At 44.5% G+C, this 19,979-nt stretch overlaps 1 protein-coding gene and 1 pseudogene across 1 annotated transcript in view; both read right to left on the bottom strand.

Annotated features, from left to right (window-relative positions):
- Nucleotides 1–19,979, bottom strand: part of LOC149357238 (uncharacterized) — a 60,833-nt gene that overhangs the window by 29,925 nt on the left and 10,929 nt on the right. The window lies entirely within an intron of this gene.
- On the bottom strand, nt 892–3,282 carry LOC149357239 (uncharacterized; annotated as a pseudogene).

A 19,979-nucleotide genomic window follows, 5' to 3' on the forward strand; every position in this document is an offset into this window, starting at 1 on the left:
CACTAGCAGCAGTGGCACCGTTTCAGTGGAGATGAAACAAAACTGCGTTTGTGTTGTGATACCAGTGCAATTTAAAAAATGCAAAGTGTTTGAAAATTATTCCAAAACACTTGTACCTTACAGCTCAGAGAATAGGTTTCAGCATGTAAATATCTCTCAGTTAAAATATAAGACACTTCACAATTACACCTAACCTAATCAGTGTGCAACATGTTACACAATTCAGAATAAACTGTGATGCTCTGCTAAATGGATCACATTTCAGCCTGATTTCAACTCTTGTACAATGGAACTGTGTTAATCTTAGCGGTTCTCACAATGGGTTCTGCAGAACCCTTGGTCTTTCATTGCATGCCTCAAATTCCACGTTTTCGTTGCCCATTTTACTACCACCGATATTGTAATTGTCTTATGGTACACTGTTCCATTATACAGACACTAGATCCTACAAGGCAGCATGGTGCCTAAAGCATTTTCTTCTTCAGCATGACATTTCAGGTCATTTTTTGACTGCGGTGGGCACACATAGCCCGCAATCTGTACAATGCTACAACAAAATAAAATTCCCAAAAGAAAAATTATTTAAAATCTAGAAGCCTACGCTAAGGCCTCTATCATCGCTCAGTTGCAGGATGTTAAATTCCAGCAATAAGCCCCTGCCAAAGTAGCTCAATAATTAAGGAGGCGAAACGCTAGGCACCAATGTGCTGTGTGATGTTAGTGCGCGTTAAACAACTCCAGGTGGTTTAAATTGTCCAAAGCCCTTCAATACGGCTTTCCTCATAGACTGAGTCGCTTTGGGACATTAAACCACAAAAATCAAACCAAACCAGCAATAAGCAATCATCTAAAGAGTGTAAGAGCTAGGTATAGGTGAAAGAAACACACTTCCTACGCCCATAAATACACAAAGTTGCTCACTAAAGAAAATGGCACAAGTTTTAGGTCCCTTGTGAATGAAAGAACTTTGAACAGGTGGTTCAACTCAACAGTGCCATACTTCACGGCACTGCATTTTATTGGGCGCACAAGAGCATACGTGGGACCACAGCTAATGATGCTTACAATAACAGCAAAAGTGCCATTCAGCAACTGCACCACGGAGTTATTTGTCTTTTTGTTTCTGGCATAGCTTTCGCCAGAGAATATGCGACCATTTTGACATAAGTGAGCCAATTCAACACTGTTTTCTACCTGTAGCTCTTCAGTTAAGGTGCTACTGCTGGCAGGGGGCACGTAAGGCCTTCCTCGGCCAAAGAAGCGCAACCCCTCAGAGATGAACACACTTTTATTGGTTTGTACTGCATCTAGTGAAGCACAGTACTGAATGGCACCTTCATGGGTAGAAAATTTCATGCATGTATCAACTACTCCCTCAATCTGCAGCACACGACACAGCTGATGAGGAATACCATTGGCAGCCTTGACAGCCTCCTTCAAGATGCCATTCCCTGCCTCGAACGGATACGCAGAGTGAGCCCATAATAGACCCCAGTGCCGTACAGTCTTGCCAATGTGGAGAAGCTGGTGCACATTATAAGTCATACCTGCTTTTCTATAAAGGATTTGAGTGCGGCCATGGAAGTCCAGGAGGAGACTCTCTGCAAGAGCAAGGTCAGGAAATGACACCTTGTGTTCCAGCAGGATATGCAAAGCCTCCGCCAGATATGCCCAGTGCTGCAGGTACTTCCTGTCCAAAATGCCATCCAGCACAGGCACGCTATAGAAGAGCACCCAGTTCTCGAATTCCTTTGCCTTCCACCATCGCCTCTCTTTTGTGGACCTTGGTGTGCGCTTGACATCTCTGGGAGGTGCGATGCTCATCAATTCATCTACTGCAGCCTGACAGCGACCTAAGTAGAATGGAGAGCCTGCTGACTAAAGCCACATGTTCAGAAACTGGCGCCCCACTCCCAACAGCATACAGTGCATATAGTCAGGAACGAAGCTCCACACTATATTGAACTGCTGCAAGTTGATGAGTGCGGAGAAAGATTTTACGCCATTAATAGGTCTCTCCTCTACAACTGCCCTCTCCATGTCTGAAATCATCTGCTCGTCGCTCCTTTCAGCAGTGTCTACTTCGTCTACAGGGTACTTTGTTGACCTCCCAACCCTCTCCCCTCTATGCAGGCACCAATTACAGCCGTAGTATCCGTTAAACTGTGTCAAACCCTGCATGGGGGCCCTGGCCACAGAATGAACTGCACAACAAATGCAGAAGGCCTTGAAGTTTTGTTTTTTGCCTTTATGTTCAAGTTCAAATCCTTCCTGTGATAATTTGTTCAAAACCTCCACAAAGGCACCCTGAAAGATTCCCATATGCGGTTTGCCTCTTCCAAACCAGAGACCTGCCTATACCAAATTTTTCATTCTTTCTGTCGGTGGCAGCTCGTTAATGATAAGTTGAATAGGCCAAATTGATATACCACTCGACTTGAATACAAGGCTCCCATCTGCATTCAATGTGAAGCTGATTCTGTGCCCAGCTTGACTTGTAGCTTAGCAACAAAGTTCTGGTACATGATGCCATCGTAAATATCACACAACGTGCCATTTGACTGGAGTGGCTGTGTCAGGTCGAGAAAGCTGCGATTTTGTAACACCTTGCACAGCTGTGAGGGAAGGTCTAATAGCACAAAAAAGGGTGCATCTGCCATGGCAGATGACCCACAAGAATGACCACATACAGAGCATTCCAGGGGAATGTCTGCTACTGCCTCGTCAACATAAACTGTGCAGTGTGGGCAATAATAATGGAAGCTCATACTTGTCCCAGTGCTTTGCAAAAGCTTGCTCATCGTGTGCTTCGACTGGGGAAGGACAGGGTGGTTAAAAAACCATTTATCATATCAATGAGGCGCAGCAGAGCACTATATGTTAAGTTTGCCCTAAGTGCATACCTCAGAACCATTAACAGCATATCACCTGCTGTCACAGTTAGCACTAACGACAGCATGTCCTTGAAGAGAGAGACAAATGCACCAGTTGCATCTTGGCTTGTGCTCTCACTGGTGGCATGACATTTCTGCATACATAAGGAATTCACTATCAATATTCAGGATGCACTCTTCCAGCGATACAAGTTTATATGTGCTGCACTCACGGACGTTACGAGCACCACCTCTCAGCGCTAATTCTAGCTTTCACAGTCTAGACCAGAGCGGGTTGTGACATGTAGGTTATATAACGTAGTCTGAAATATGGCGGCCGATGACACCTGTGCAAACTGTATGATACACAAGAATGGCAGGTTGATGGACCTTGGACCTTCACATCCATCTTGGCAATAGCAACCAGTGCTAACAAAACAATAACATTTAAACAGGCGCAAGCTAAAAGAAATATCACAGAGGTCTACTATGTCTCAAATGCTCGAGCGGTGCTGTGCTGATGAAGGGCAGCGAAATCTCAATTTTAGAGATAATACTTCAGCTTGAGCGCAGCCAGATCGACATGCACATAAACCATGCAGGCACAAGCACCCTGCCACCGATATAGCAAAGCAGCTGCATTAAACTTTCACTTCAAGCACACACTCAATTGCTGTAGACAAGGATTCTCATTCTCACATTTTGCATACAGATGGGGGGAAAAATAAAAAACAAATAAAAAGATCAAAAGTGCCTTTAAAAAAATTTGGCAAGATACGCATTATTAGGCTCTTTTCTCGATGGCATTGCATAACCCTCCTCGCAGCGCCATCCCTCCTCCTCCGCTCTAAGAGTGTGTTCGTCGTATTTTTTCATTTTCCATTGTTTACCGGATGTTTCTATTGCACTGATCTGTCCACCTTGTTTGAATTATTCGTAGCGGCGACTTGGGGTTCCCACGTTGAACTTACACTCATACCGCGAAAACGTTACCATGTTCAGGAACTGCCGGATAAGTGTTGTATTTTGCATTCGAGGGAAAAGGCAAGAAATTAATTTATGCTTTGAGCAAAGGCAGCAGGAATGAAACTAACTAGATGCAGCATCATTATTCTCTCTGTAGACTTTTTGAGAGCTGGATTCATTCCTTCTAGGACAGTGGCAAGCAGTAGGTCAACTGCACAGAATTTTATTTTCCTCTGGTACGAATAATTCAAACAAGGTGCACCGATCAGTGCAATAGAAACATCCAGTAAACAACCGAAAACGAGAAAATACGAGGAACACACCCTTAGAGCGGAGGAGGAGGGGCGGCGCTGCGAGGAGAATTATGCAACGCCAACGAAGAAAGAGCTCATTATTATTACTTTTTTTTTCAGACCGATGCCACTTCATGCATGGCGCGTAAAGAATATATATATGGTGTTCTCACAGCTTTATTCTGCTCATCCTCCGGACTGCGCGCTGCTCCAACCACGGAGTGTTCCCTGCAACTGGAGGAGCATGGTTGGATGTTTTCTTCCTCATTTATACTGATGCATCCTTGTGGTGATTGCGACCTAGAGTCATGCAGGTCGGCATTTGCAACGTTATGATATGAGCCGCACAGCGTCGAAGACCTGCCTGAAGCAGCTTGTGAACTGACAGGCTTGTTTCTTGCAGTACTGCCGCTGTCCACTGTAGAAGATTCCTGTAACAACGTTCGTTTAAAGGATCAGTGGGCAGAAGCGCGGCGGTCACAAGCACACGTGATAGACATGTGGTATGCATTCAATACTCACGCCTTGTTTGTTTGCAAGTGCGCGGTTGTACCAGGAGCGCATCGATTTCGGCAGCTTGAAGGTTTCATCGGGATTTAAATACTTTTTATATTGTCCTCGCTTCTGCCTCTCTTTTGGGCACTCCATTGCGCTTCCGAACTTTCTTTATAGGAACAACGCGTGTATCTTCCAGAAAATTACCGCAAACATGCCGCAAGCCACAGGTACGGCTACGGCTGGCCTTGACTACGGCGTCTCTCATAGCCTGGGTTGCTTTTGGACATTAAATCCCATAAACAAACCAACCAAACTAGCCATTCAAAAACATACTAAGTGCGAATTTTAGAAGCTAAATTTTTTACGTGGAATAAAAATCCAGTAAACAACCAAACAACCAACAACAAACAAACAATTTGAATTAAACCATGGCTTCGGCCATGGTTTAATTCAAATTTGTGTAGCAACAACACTGTAGCAAGTTTGGCCGGTTTGGCGCTTCGATTTGGAATTATCACCATCGCCACCGCCACCGTAACAGGGGCCAGCCATGGCGGTCGCTTTGTCGAAAAATGTTAGTGCAGTCTCGTGCCCATCGTTTAGGCCGGCAGAACCATGGGTACGCACAGGTACGTACGCTATGAAGATGATAAGCATTGCGCTATAGTCCCTATTGACTATATCAGGGGATATAAGGCCAGTGATGATGGTGACTTCAGGTCAGCCTACTATCCTGTGAAATGGATTGAAGATGACGGGAGCTACGATTATCGTGCAAGAGTACTGTTGCTGGGAGGTAAGTTCGAACTATCACTTTTGTCATCCACATGGGGGGTTTCAACTGCATCTCCACAGAGAAACAAATATAAACGGTGACTGTTTCAACGTTAAACGCGCACTATGCGAAAGTTGCTTATCTGCCGCCAATGCTACAGACGGTTATAATTCTGATCAAATCAGGAAATTACATCATTCAAACTTGGTATTGAAAAACCAGGACAGTAGTGCACAATCTCTGCGACAATTTCAGCACGAATAAGTGAGCAGTTCAGCCGAGAGAAGCATTTACGGTGGGCGTTTAAAGTTTTAGCATTGCAACTATCTATATTTCAATGTGCAGTGGTCGCACGATCGACCAGCTAGAGTCTCAGATAGCGTAGTGTGAATGAGTGAATACGTGATAATTCAAACAAAGTGCACACGTCGCCACAAAACTCAACGGTGTCGACATCTGTCTGTGTTTGGCAACTGATTAAGCTGCATGAAAAGCTATGCTGCACGTGCGGTCATGGATAAAAGTTTGTGGGATTTGTGTTCACTAAAAAAAAAATTTCTGTCAGGCAAAGCAGGTGAATGAAAACAGTTGAAGCCCCCATCTACTGTTATACCAATTTGCTAGCTACCGAGACAATGCAGAACTTTTGCCCTACAACTGTATGAAAACACAGGCGGCCGACCGCGAGGGCAATAACAGGCCTTAATTGTAAAATTAAGATGCCATGGAGCTGCTTTTGTTGCGTGCATAAGCTGTATTTTCCTGTCTGTTTGATAACCACATATGCAGTGAAAATCGGGTCAAATAACTGCATTTTTTTTTCTGCTTGCTAAGGTAATACAAGAAAAATGGGCCATACTGAGGAAGGAATCCTTGTATCCACAATTTCAGCCCGAGACTCCTAGGCCTAGATGCACTTGATGAATTAAGGAAAAAGGTTAAACCTTGGTCAAAAGTTGAATTCCCCATGTTTCCCATGTTTTCCATGATTGCAACGTGTCTGTCGCACCAGGACTTTCAGATCATCATCTTGTTAGTGTTTTCATTCCCATAAAACCGCTTGCCAAGACAAAAACATGTAACGCACATCGTATCATGGACTTCACACGTGCCGATGACGCCTCAGTTATTGAGCATCTTGAAACATGCATTGTCGAATTTGATGGAACCGACGCCTGCGCACTCTGGAATCATTTTAAGAAAATGTGTCACTATTGCCTTATAAATTTCATACCTGTAAAATACAAAAACATTCGCAAGCAGACGCCTTGGATGACACGCAGTATCATTCATCTCAGACGCCGAATCAAAAGGCTAAAAAAGCATCGCGCACAGCAGAGCACAATCAACCATTTAAGAGAAAGCCTCGCCCTTGCTGTACGCCGTTCAAAAGATTATTATTTCAAAACAACTCTGCCGAACTTCATAAAAAACGACCCGGGTAAATTCTGGCGCCACATTAGCGATAAAAAAGCCCCTATATCAGAAATGACTATCAACGGTACAACGGTTACCAATCAGCCTGCCATTGCTCACCATTTTAACGATTACTTTCACAGTGTATTTTCTCAACCAAAACCGCACGATGCACCAAGCACAACTTCAGCACATCCATCTGAAGTTAACTTCATCTCGTATGATGGTGTCGTTTCAATGTTACTAAACCTGAAAACTAAATCATCCCCAGGGCCCGACGATATTCCTAACGGTTTTCTTCGGAGGTATGCTGAATCTCTGGCCAGGTTTTTGGTTATTATATTTCGCGCGTCATTGTTAACCGGGTGTGTACCTGAGGACTGGAAGATAGCCCGAGTCGTACCTGTATTTAAAAAAGGCGACCGCCTTCAGGTGACCAATTATCGACCTATATCCTTAACGTCATCTTGCTGCAAATTAATGGAACATATTGTCGCAACTAGCATTAATGAATTCTTAGATCGCTACAACATTCTGACAGATTACCAGCATGGTTTTCGCAAAGGGTTTTCCACAGTAACTCAACTACTTTCAGTTATCCATTCATTTGCGGCATCACTTGACAATAACAGCCAGATTGACGCGATCTTTCTAGATTTCAGTAAAGCGTTTGACAAAGTTCCACACCACAGCCTAATTCTAAAACTAAAAACTATTGGACTTCCGCCTATTTTTATTTCCTGGATAAATGATTATTTAACCAACCGGAGTCAACATGTTTCAATAGGTCGGCACCAGTCTGGCTGTCTCCCAGTCACATCAGGTGTGCCACAGGGAAGCGTACTGGGTCCACTACTCTTTCTAATATACATTAACGACATCATCCGTGAAGTTTGCCCTGGCGTACATATTCGATTATATGCTGATGACTGTGTCTTATTTCGCGATGTTAGCATTGAAAACGATCAGAGTGACCTACAAAATACGCTTACTAATATTGTACAGTGGTGCAAGCGCTGGGACATGACACTGAACGCAGATAAAAGCGTTTCTCTTCGCATAACTAACAAGATAAACGCTCTACAATATGCATATAAATTAGAATCATCACCATTGCAACAAGTAGCGTCCGTAAAGTACTTGGGTGTAACACTTACTAATAACCTTTCTTGGAACTCTCACATAGATAACATCTGTTCACTCGCATTCCGTAAGCTCTGTTATATAAGGCATAAACTTCGAAACGCCCCCGCTAACGTTAAGCTCTTAGGTTACAATACTCTAATTAGACCCAAGCTTGAATATGCTTGCATAATTTGGGACCCGTACACTAAGTCTAACATAAGAAAGCTCGAGAACATTCAAAGGAAAGCAATTAGATTCATATATTCAAAATATCTACCCACTGACTCCCCCTCAGACTTGATGCATGCTAACGGTATTGAAGAACTACAGGTAAGAAGACGAAATTTTCGTTTAGATTTTCTTTCATTACTTCTTAACAATAAACTCAGACTTGACCCTTCTGCTTATCTTTCCTCAATGCCAACACGGAATACACGACACTATCACAAAGCTCTTTTAAAACCATATTTTGCCCGGACTAACTCGTTCAAGTTTTCCTTTTTCCCACGCACCATATCCGACTGGAACTCACTAACCGATCCTAATCAACCCTGAAAATCAGACGCGTTCCTCAGCCATCTTTGATATTGCGTATTATGTATTTTTTCTGCTTTGTGTTGCATTGCTGTATTGTTTGTTTTACTACATTATCTTTGCTGTATTGTTGTATTTTTTGTTGCTATAATTTTGCTTTTTGTGCACCTGCCCTTCCTGCTTGGACCTAGCCATGGTCTGCAGTATGTACATAAATAAATAAATAAATTCATTGAGTATATAGAGTTGTGAGACGAACCGCGGGTACACTTTTAAGAATCGGTTCTTAACTGAAATTTTTATAGTTTACTAAGCATGTCCAAATCAAGGTTCACCCCTTCAGAAGTGAATATTAGAGGAATTTTGTGTCGTTAACAATGCGATGCATACCGTATTTTCCGGTGCATAAGATGCACACTTGTATAAGACGCACCCGCCATATATGCAGGCTGTCACTGAAAAAGTTGGTACATAAGACGCACCCCAGTTAGGCTAGTGAGGCTTAATTAAACACGCTGGTGCGACCATCGCGAATGCACCGTACCTGTGAGAAATTCTTAAGCAACGCTAAGTGATAGAAAAAGGCAACACTCACGCCATACCCACCCAGGCTTTAGCAAAAAAGAAAGAAAAACGACAGAGCTCTCCCATATTTATTTTTTTATTTTATTTATTACATACTGTTGGCCTCTCTTTGAGGCCGTAACAGGATTGGGTGCACATATATATGAAAAAGTACACAATAAAAGACTGCAGAGAAGAAACTTTGTCCGCAACAACATTTTATTTCTACTTAAAACCTTCAAAGTCTTCATCTTCAGATGCGCTATAAAAAGGTTCGCCCATTTCTGGAGGCGACGTGGCTGAAACATTCACCTAAATAGAAGTTGCGCACGGTAGTGTCAGGAGCTAGAGAACACCAGATGTCCGGGAGCCCATTCAGTCCCACAATCCAAATGAAACTTTGTGCATTTTTACATGTTGCAGTATCTAAGAGCCGTAAATATTTTTGCCCCTGTGAAAACATTTCAGACTCTGAAGCAGATGTGGAGAAAAAAGTAAAAAACAGCGTGTCCGTTTCATGCGAATTGTGGATTCCAGTGCGAGTGCAGAAGAACGTGAGGTGATATGCATCCTCCTTTTTTTTACAGAAACCATTGGGCTCATATTCTGGTCGGTGAGACTGAGTAATCTTTTTCTGTTTTGTCCATTTATAGCAACCTAAGAAGAGGAAACACACCAGCAGAGACAGTGTTTTGCAGGCTATTGAAAAAAAAAACTTAACAAAACACATTCAGAAACAAGTCAGCAGAGGGCACTCTCGGATGCATTAATGAAAATTGAAAGCCTGAAACAGCAGCTTGAAGAGAAAGATGCAGAAGTTCAAAAGCTGAGATGCCTCAATGAGCGACTTCAGGAGAAAGTGATTTCGAGAATAGATGAGCTTGGTAGGTTGTCTTGATTTTTTAGTACTAATTAGTTTCATTGGTTCTTGTTGTCTAGATGTAACTTCATTCCAATACATTTTAGAAATGAGTGGCTACAAAAGAGTTACTGTTGGGATGCTTTGGTAACATGATTGCAACAAGTGTTACCCACACAGAAGAAGCTGTTCCATGGGGTTTGGCACTGCAGCTGTGGTACTGAATGCTTTACGAGTGTAAAAACAAAGGCAGACATATCTGGCACAAATTTGGAAATGGTGCATGTGGTGGCTCAGTGGTTAAGGCGCTCGTCTACTGAACTGGAGTGCCGAGGTTCGAACCCGACCGCGGCGGCCGCGTTTCGATGGAGAAACACGGAAGGTGCCCATGTGCTGTGCGATGTCAGTGCACATTGAAGATCCCCAGGTGATCGAAATCATTCCGGAGACCTCCCCTGTGGCATCTCTTTCGTTTTCACTTCCTCCTTTATATCCCTTGCCTTACAGCGTGGTGCGGGTGTCCATCTGTATAAGTGAGACAGCTAGCTGTGTCACTTTCTTTCCTAAAAAACCTATTTTCGATGTGGAGACTGTAATGTATGCAATGAAATCGTAATATATGGCACAAAAGTAACTGATGCCCGACTTAGTGATTAGTATCTTTGTGCAAGCTGCCCTTCCTAGAGTTTTTATAAAAAGCGAATAAAATTTTGAAGACAAAGCGAAACTCTTAGTCAGTTGTTCCTGCAGTGAAAACATGTCCGAAAAAAAAACTGCACAGTCTCGTCTGATTTCTGTCTGAATGTGAGGTCAACAAATAATGCTCAAGTTTTACTCCCTGGATTCGCATAATGAAGCTGAAAAGCAGTGGCCACCACTGATGTGTATACTGGGCAGCAGAAATATCTATAGATATTTTAAACCTTGTGTGCGGGCTGGTTGTCGATGACAAGCAGTATTTATTGAAGATAGGAAGTGGGCATATGAAGACACAAGGGTGTGGCTTGATACTGCACGATATTAAGTCACTGGGAGTGTGACATCAGAGCTGTTTCACTGTGCTACAAAGCTTACATTTGCTACTTCATGCATGTGATATATTCATATGTGTGCACTATAGTGACTAATGTGTATCCCTGTGCTTGTTTCAATACTTTTCTATAATATCCCAGCCCTGAAAAATCTAACTCCAGCTCCTGAGAGGAAGACCTCAGCAGTCTCAGCAGCAGTCGCCACTCCAGCTACAGAGACTGCTGCCATCTACAATACAGAGGACTCTCCTCTGTTTGAAACTCAAGATGACATGGTATACCTGGATGCTTTCTCAAAAGCCTGAAATAATGGATTAATGAATAATAATAGCTGGGCAAAGTTTAATGCAGTTGTCGACTTAGAAAATAGGCATGAATAGATGTATCTCATTGCTTGGAGGTGGTGTTGTGTGTGCTGAAATAATGCACTTTTCATTTGCTTCTGCAAAGCAATTGCAAACTACTGACATCTTCATTAATTTTTGAAAATAACTGGCATAATTTGTTTTGCAAATTTATTTTGCATTTAAGACTGCAAAAGTTAACATAAATACTACTTTTCAAGCACTTTGGATGATAGAGTATAATTAATGATGTGCATAGAATGCGTACAAATCTGCTGTTTTATATCTGCAGGTTGACATCGGGGAGGGGATCCTCATCACTAAAAACACTTGGACCAGAATCAAACAGTTGGAGAAAGACAGCATGTTTGTACAGGAGCTCCTGGTGGCAATTTGGGGCACAGCAGCACTGAGGGGTCGTTCCCTTCAAGGTAATAACACAGCAATGTCACTATTTGACTATCGGAAAGATGATGCTTTTAAGAAGCCCTTTCCTGTTTTTATTTATATATATATATATATATATATATATACACACACACACACTGCAATATGTCATTTTCACCGGCAAACATAGCCCTAAGTACCCGGACTGTGAGAGGAAGTGCCCGTTAACGCTACTAAAAGTGACAGTAATGCACGGTGAGTACTTACAGCTGTCTAGGGCAGTTTAAATCTGTTCTGTTTCTTGCTGCACTGCTTGCGCTTGTTATGAGCGGTACGTGAGAATCCTTTGAACATTGTCTTCCTCAAAGCTTGTGTTTTTCTGCTTATTGTGGCAGCAATTGAAGCACAAGTGCTGAAGCAGATTTTTCAGTTAGCCAGATTCGATATTTCAAAATCAAAATGAGGCCAGCATTGTTACTGCACTTAAATTTAGGGGTGTGCGAATATTCGATAATTTCGAATATTCGATCGAATAGCACAGTATTCGATATTCGCTTCGAACCGAGTTCTCGGTATTCGAAATTTCGAAGTATTCGTCTCGCGCGAATAGTGTTACTGGGACGCTTGCCCGCTTGCTTTATGTGGTTTCGGTTACGAGTGTTGCCGCATAGATGGCTTTTTTTTTATCGCGCTTTCAACGCTCGGGGGTCAGTCAATACGCAAATCACGATCAGGCCGGGGTCCGAACCCAGCGACAAACGAAAGAAAAGTGAGGGCGACGCGCTGTTGCGAAAGATCCTGCGTTCTGGCTGTTTTCGAACCTCCGCACTAAGGCTGCCATAAGCCGCGTCGCTGCCACCGGGTCGAGGCAGACGCAATGAAGGAAGAACACAGCCGACAGTCGTCTAAGCTTCAAAACAAGAAACCTCAGTTTATTGTCAGCGAACCCTTTATATATTCTGGCTGGCGGTGACGCTATCGATGAGCTCGGACGCCGCAAGTATTCGAACGCGGGCATCGCTTGGCCGCGTTCATCCCCCCCCCCCCCTATTTTTTTTCCAATAGAGCTGCGGAAAAGATTATCTGATAGGACAGATACGAAGATAAACACGCAGCCAAGATAAACACGATGTTCTGATCCTTCAGCTTGATAAGCGAAGCAACGCTCCGGCAAACAGCAGCCGCGAGCTGCTAGTGAAATGCAAAAAAAAAATAAAATGCATCGTGCGACAGGCCTTGTCAGAGTGACGGCATAGGCCGGGAAGAGCGCCAGTTTGCCGCACTAAACCCGAGGGAGACAGAGCAGAGCCGACGTTTCCATGCGAGCACCCCTCGGATAGCGAAATAGACGCGCCAATCTCCGGCCGCAAGGTCATGGAGGAAAAAAACTGAGGAGGGAGCATGACGTCACGCTGCCAGCGTTTGCAAGCCGAGTGTTTTGAAGTCGTTTTCTCCCTCAGTTTTTCGCTCTCCGAGCCGGTCCTTTATGTTTTGATTCCGGTATGTTTTAGTGAGCGCGTATGCGCGACCCGCGGCGCGGGCGTCTACAGCAAGGAAGTTGATCTACAGTTAGTCTGCCGCGCTAATCGGCGCATGCGCGCGCGCAGCGGGGCTAGACTTTACCGCACGCTATCACGTGGTGCGATCACGGGGGGGGGGGGGACACACTCTTTTTTTTGCTATATCTTTACTTGTTAAGACTAGGCTTCAAGGTTGTCGCCGGACGCTCCCTCCTCAGTTTTTTTTTCCTCCATGCGCAAGGTGCATGGCGATGCATTTGAGCTATGGGCGGCGCGTCCTGAACGCTCTGTCCCCGACAGTACGGCCAACCTATCGGTGCTTTGGGAGCTGTGGATACGCGATGGTGCGATGCTGCCAGTGCTGCTAGGAGGTCCGGTCAGCCTATGTTCCATTTTAGCATCTTTGGACGCAGCAGTCCCATCGGCGTAACCGAAAAGAAGGCGCAATCCAAGCCAAGAAGTGAGGATCCTAAACTATAGAAACGCAAGCAACGCAAGTGGCAAGTCGGTGCACCGAACGTGATTGCCTAGCTCAGTGTTGGATATTCGACCCGTTCGACCACTGGTCACCGGTAGTGCAGAATTCATTATTGTTCTCAGTGCTCTTGCTGCAGTGTAGTGCAGTTACTCCTATGGTTTCAGTTATTGGTTGTACTGCGCACCGTTCTGTTATACTGTCATTTTTTGTATTTTATCTGTAGTTCCTTATTAGAAAGCAGGCGGTATTTTTATGTGTTACAACTTTTTATTACCAAACCGGTAAACATTGTTCTTAACTCACTTTAGGTGCTCTCTTAAAATTTTGAAGCACGGTTTTAAATAAAGCCTCAGTGCAGTATGTAATGGCACCGTGTGTTAAGAAAATAAATGGTTTTCGAAATGCCTACTGTCATTCAGCCTTTTTTTAGTGCCAGAAGTACTATTCGAACTATTCGCTTCGAAATTATTCGAAGAAAACTGCTATTCGCTTCGAATTCGCTTCGAATCAAAAAACCACTTTTCGCACACCCCTACAATTGAAAAGGTGGTTGAAAGAATTGGATAGAATAAGTGCTTGTATTTGTTGGAAATATCATTGCGAGGTTATGTACAAAGGATAAGCACAAGTGTATGGCCAATATGCAATCAAACTGCTTCTTCAAAAATGTGCTGTGCATTCATCAATGTGAGGTTATGTACAAAGGATAAGCACAAGTGTATGGCCAATATGCAATCAAACTGCTTCTTCAAAAATGTACAGCGCATTCTACTATGACAGTTTGGAAGTTTACATACAGCGCTGTAGAAGCAAGGCAGCATACTTGCATTGCCAAACTCTTGAGTCTCCTTTTGCTTGTATTGTTCATAATGTGCAGTTTCTCTTTATAGAAACAGAATGCTACAGGGAGCACCTGGCCAAACAGGGAATACCGGCACATATGCTTTTCCTGGCTACGAAGCAGATATGGACGAAGCAGATGAACCATTATGTCGTTGAGAAACTTGCCAACATTGAGAAGGTGCGTATAACAAGTGCGTATAACAAGTGCGTATAATTCATGTTGTACTTTGCGTGGCTTTGTACCTAGACGTCCAGTTTTGTCATTAATGGTGCTAGCATGCTTTTCATGAGTCTATCACAACAGTCTGCCCACCTGGAGGGTGACTGTAAGTGAAGTAGAAGGCTTATAATTAAGTCTGTAATTTTCTATTATGAGTATTGGTCAGGTTTGGTGGTCTCGCTTTTGTGCCAAGTGAAACTGGTGCTTTAATTAATTTTTTGCTTTTTCTTACCGTAATCTTGTTTTGGTTTCATTTTGCAGGCAGGAACATAGAGGAGAGCAGTGAAGGCATCACGGCTTTTTTTTTCTGCCATGAAGATTGCTTCGCACTCATCATGAGCAGCAGCCTGACTACGCCCACTGCTTGGCAGAGGCATCTCCCATGTCTCTTCAATTAACCCTGTCCTTTGCCAATTGTAGCCACCGTATCTCCGCAAACTTCTTAATCTCATCCGCCCACCTAACTTTCTGCCGCCCCCTGCTATGTTTGCCTTCTCTTGGAATCCACTCCGTTACCCTTAAGGACCACCGGTTATCTTGCCTTCGCATACATGCCCTGCCCAATCCCATTTCTTCCTCTTGATTTCAACTAGGATGCCATTAACTCGCGTTTGTTCCCTAACCCACTCCACCCCCACTGCTTTTGTATATTTGTATGCTGCCATGAATAGATTGTTTCCGACTGTTTTCTTGTGTTTATATTGAATGCAAATGTAAACAGTACACCCTCCATTCCAGAACCTACTGTATTCTGCTAGTCAGGCTCACTGGACACAAATTGGTTAGTAGGACAGACCAGTTAAACTGAATCGGTCAGACCTATTGATCACAGTGTCTCACCAGTTAAATTCTCTCACTGAACCTAATTCAGTCCAATTGCACTCATGTCTGCCCTATTGGGTCCAACTGTGTGTCCCACTTACCACTGCATACTGTGGGCTCGACCCACTAAATCCAGCTGGTGTGTCCCACTACGCCCATTGTACACTGTGGGTCTGACCCATTGGGTCCAATTGGTATGTCCCACTGGACCCATTGTATACTGTGGGTCCGACCCATTGGGTCCAATTGGTGTGTCCCACTGGACCCAACGTATGCAGTGGGTCAGACCCATTGAATCCAGTTGGTATGTCCCACTGGACCCATTGTGTGTAATGGGTCTCACCTACTGGCTGCAATTGGTGGAGGGCTAAAAACACAATTGGGAAGTCCAAATGGCTACAGTTGGTTCCAATTGGAAATTTCCAATTGGTTCCATTTTTTTTGACTGGGAACTGCTGGTCGCCGTGAAGGAATCTATTGAATAGTCCGGGGAACTTTCTTTTCGGTCCTCAGCAGGTGTGTCTCTTGACGATTTTTTAAAGCTTTTAGAATTTTATTTGAGTGTTACTTTTATCCTTTTTTGGGGTCGGACGTTAAACACCATAAACCAAACCAAACCACTTTTATCCTTTTTGACAAACAGCCGTTTCTGCTGCGCAACGAAATTTGCATAGGGTCCTGTGTGGCTCCTATTTTATGTGATATTTTTTTAGCTTATGTTGATCGCTTTTTCAGCAAGCTTTTATCGGAGGCCCGATTTTAAAGGTTTTTAGATATGTCGATGATTTTTAATCTTTTTAAAAGCCCCTTTTAACTCAACCATTGAGGATTCCATTGGTGATGTCTTAAGAGCTTTTAACAAGCACGGTAAAAGCCTGACCTTTATACATGAACTTCCCCAGAACGGTGAGATACGCTTTTTAGACCTGAGGTTGAGGTTTGGTGCGGGACACACCTGTTGGGCGTATTTCTCACGCGCGAAGAAGGAACTCTTGCCCTATGATTCGTCTCACTCTAAGACCATTAGGAGAGGAGGAGCAATGCTCTGCCTTGAATCCACGCTTCGGAAATCGTGTCCACACGAGATGCACGGCAGTTTCGACCATCAGGTGCGCAGGCTTTTGGCCGCAGGCTTCCCTTGCTCGGTCCTTACGGCAGTAGCCGAAACCCTCCTGAAGAAGTTTCGCCCTCGACGAAACGTGGCTGCAACTGAACGCGCAAAGCCCAAACCTGAGGTGATGCCTTATATTCATAAGGTGTCACATAATCTCAAAAAAGTGGCCAGCAGGCACAAAGTGCCTCTTGTATTCTCCACGCCAAATAAGTTGGCGAAGCTGTGCCCCCACATCTGCGGTGATGGTGAGCGCGGTTGCAAAAAGCAACATGAAGAAGCCTTCGTCAAATGTGCTTTAGGAGTTGTTTACAAGATCCTCCTGTCCTGTGGAAAGTGCTATATTGGGCAGACAGGGCGTTGCATCATTGACCGTTTAAGGGAGCATGCTCAAAATTTGATAAATCAAGATAAGCTTGCGAATCTAGTTTCGCAGGTAATGGGGTGCAGCTGCGCGCCACGGTTCAAAGAATCAAAGTTTTAGGCAGAAGTAAAAGCACAAAATCAAGAGTTATTTTGGAGGCCTTTCATATTCATAAAAAGTCTAGCCAGTGCATCAGCGACCCTTCCAGAAGTTTGTACTCGGCTGAGAGTATGTTCTGGACGACGTCATATAATGTCATGTAACATCCTGGCCCGTTTCTTTTTCGTCTGTCGATTCTCGAAATGTTTCGGTCATATCCCATCCATTTATTTTCCTTTTGTCATTGTCATTTTCAGAGTTATCTACCTTATCTGGTTCCCGCGCTTTCTTCAGTGACATAATGTGAGCTTAGATAAGTGTTAGCCTTCTGAAACTGTTAAAGTAGCCCGGAGCCGCCGGATTGTGCGCATGCGTGTGAAGATATAAATGTGTTTCTTGCATATATCAATAAATCAGTTGTTAGTAGCACTCCGGGTTTGTCGTTTCCTTTCTTTGTGTTCGTCTTTTGCGCTGAACGAAGTTTTAACTATGTCCCACCAACTAGCCCAGCACGAAGTTTTGTTAAAAAGTTACCATACTGCGCAAGCTCTGTGTGCAGTTTCATTGCAAGCGAGCTAGCGGTTGAGGCGGGAAAATTTTTGAAAGTCTTCACGATAAAAACACACAATACAGTATATACACATAGTTATTGATATATCATTTGCTTATGTACACCACACTTCCCTTGACAGTACTGCACCTTTATGCAGCACGCTGCATTTTTTAATCTTGATTTTTTTAGGGTGGCTGTCACTGATACTGCCATACAACTGACACTTAGATTTATCATTTTTGTCGATCCATTGTCAATACTGATGTTTTCTTTAATGAACAGCAATTTGCACAAAATTATTTAGGCTTCTGCTTCTCGAGTGAGCGCCGTAAGCAGCTGCTAATCAGTCGCACCGCTCACCACTATGCACCATGCTACCTCAACTATCTATAGCCTCTATACCTCAACAGACTCGTCGAAATACAGGAGTGAATAAGCACATTCCGTAAGTACTCAGAAAGTCATGCGGGAAAGCAGCGCGGGAGCAGGTAGTTACCAGTATGTACGAAGCTTGAATGGAGCTAGCGGCCGCCGGACCGGGAACTCGGGAGCACGAGGAACTGACCGCAACCAACGTTACTTGAACCTACTCAGTTTCGCAGCTCCCCATACCGCCCAGCGGAGGAGAGTGTCCCAAGCGGCGGTCACGAGAACTAACGGCGCTGAAGTCGAGTCTTGCTCCCTGCCGGGCGCGTCGTCTGCTACACGCAGCGCGGAAGCGTGGAGCGGCCGGCACATATGAGGTTTTGGCGAGCTGCATTCGGGTATAGTGTACTAGAATATGGGGTAGTGTGTTCAGGGAGGACTCGCGGCTGTCGCTGTTGATGTCGAAAGCCACGAGATGGCGCCACCAGAGTATGGGCTGTCACTGCATGCATTCCTCCCGATACGCGGCGGTGCGTTCTGTACATCGCACAGAGTATTTTTGGTCCTTTCAAAAGCGAACACTTCAATAACATGTCCTGTAAATGTTTGTAATTGTACATGCACGACAAATAAAATTAAATGCGATAGGACAAGTCGCACACGGAAGAAAAAAAAAAGAGCAGTGACTAGCAGACGGCCGCAAAACAGCCAAAATTGCGGAAAAGCAGCTCCAAATTGTTTTCCAATAGCTGCATTGTGTACAGGCGCAGAGAACTTACAGCGGGTACTGCTGCCGATGGAAAGTTTGAACACAAGGTTGATGAACGAACTATTGTGCATACTGCAGCGAGCAGGAAACGCGACCTCGAAATCGTGACCAATTCATGATCAGACGGCCGCGGTGGCATACTTATGAACATCGTCTGATTTTCGCATGCAGCTTTTCCTTTTCGCCCTGCCTCTCGCGACTGTTTGATGCCCTTGACAAAAGAATGACAAGTAGCTCGGGTTATTGGGAAGCAACGTCGGCACGGCGTCCGGCGTCAACTCTGGTTTCCCGCGTGGTATGCGGACTCCTCCGTTTATAACGTGAACGTAATCTCTGAGAATGCACGATGGCTCGAAGTGCAGTTTTCATACCGAGTACGTTTCATCCAGGGTCTTGTCTTTCCGGTGCAAATTCCGCTCCCAGATCTTCCTGCGCGCTTCATCTTTTGGAACAGCGAAAAGCGACGGCTGCTCACCCTTAGTCCAATGGTAGCCTGCTGTGCACACAGGTGTAAAGCAGTGCCGTTGCCGCCGACGATTCGGCATTTCTTCACTGTCGGACGGCCAGCGGCAATTATAGCACGAGAAAGGGATCACATGAAAAACTTTCTGTGAGCCGCGAACCACGCAACCGCGTACCACGCAACCGCGTCAATGCACGCGTACGCGTCACTGACTAGCAGACGACAACGAAAACGCGCCTTTTCCCGACAGGCCATGGCGGCGCTGCTGTAGCATGGGCTGTCTGGTGGCATGTCGGCTGTCGAAGCGCGCCGCGACACGCCAATGCATGGTGAGCGGCGGCGCCTGAACACACTACCCTATATCTAGTACACTATAATTCGGGCTCTACATGGCTGCAGTAAAATAATACTTCCATTACGGCAGCTTTTGCTTCGAAGCTGCGTGTTATCTTCCAGAACACGTTTGTGTGATGCGAAATTAGGCTGTTAATATTGTGAAAAAATTGCAAAAACGCTGAAATGACTATCCGTGGAGTCATCGTTGGGATACCCGCTATTGCATCCCGGTCCAAAGCAGGTCAGCATGAAGAGGCCCGATGTCACAAAATACTAAAAAAAATTCAGGGGCCACTTTGACGATCTAAAGTGCGCGAGGCGAAAGCCTTTCCACGCAACTTTGGCCGCTCGGCCGTTGGCACACACGAGG

The sequence above is a fragment of the Amblyomma mixtum genome, chromosome 3, assembly GCF_055824585.1.
Source record: "Amblyomma mixtum isolate Tamu chromosome 3, ASM5582458v1, whole genome shotgun sequence".
Lineage (NCBI taxonomy): Eukaryota > Metazoa > Arthropoda > Arachnida > Ixodida > Ixodidae > Amblyomma > Amblyomma mixtum.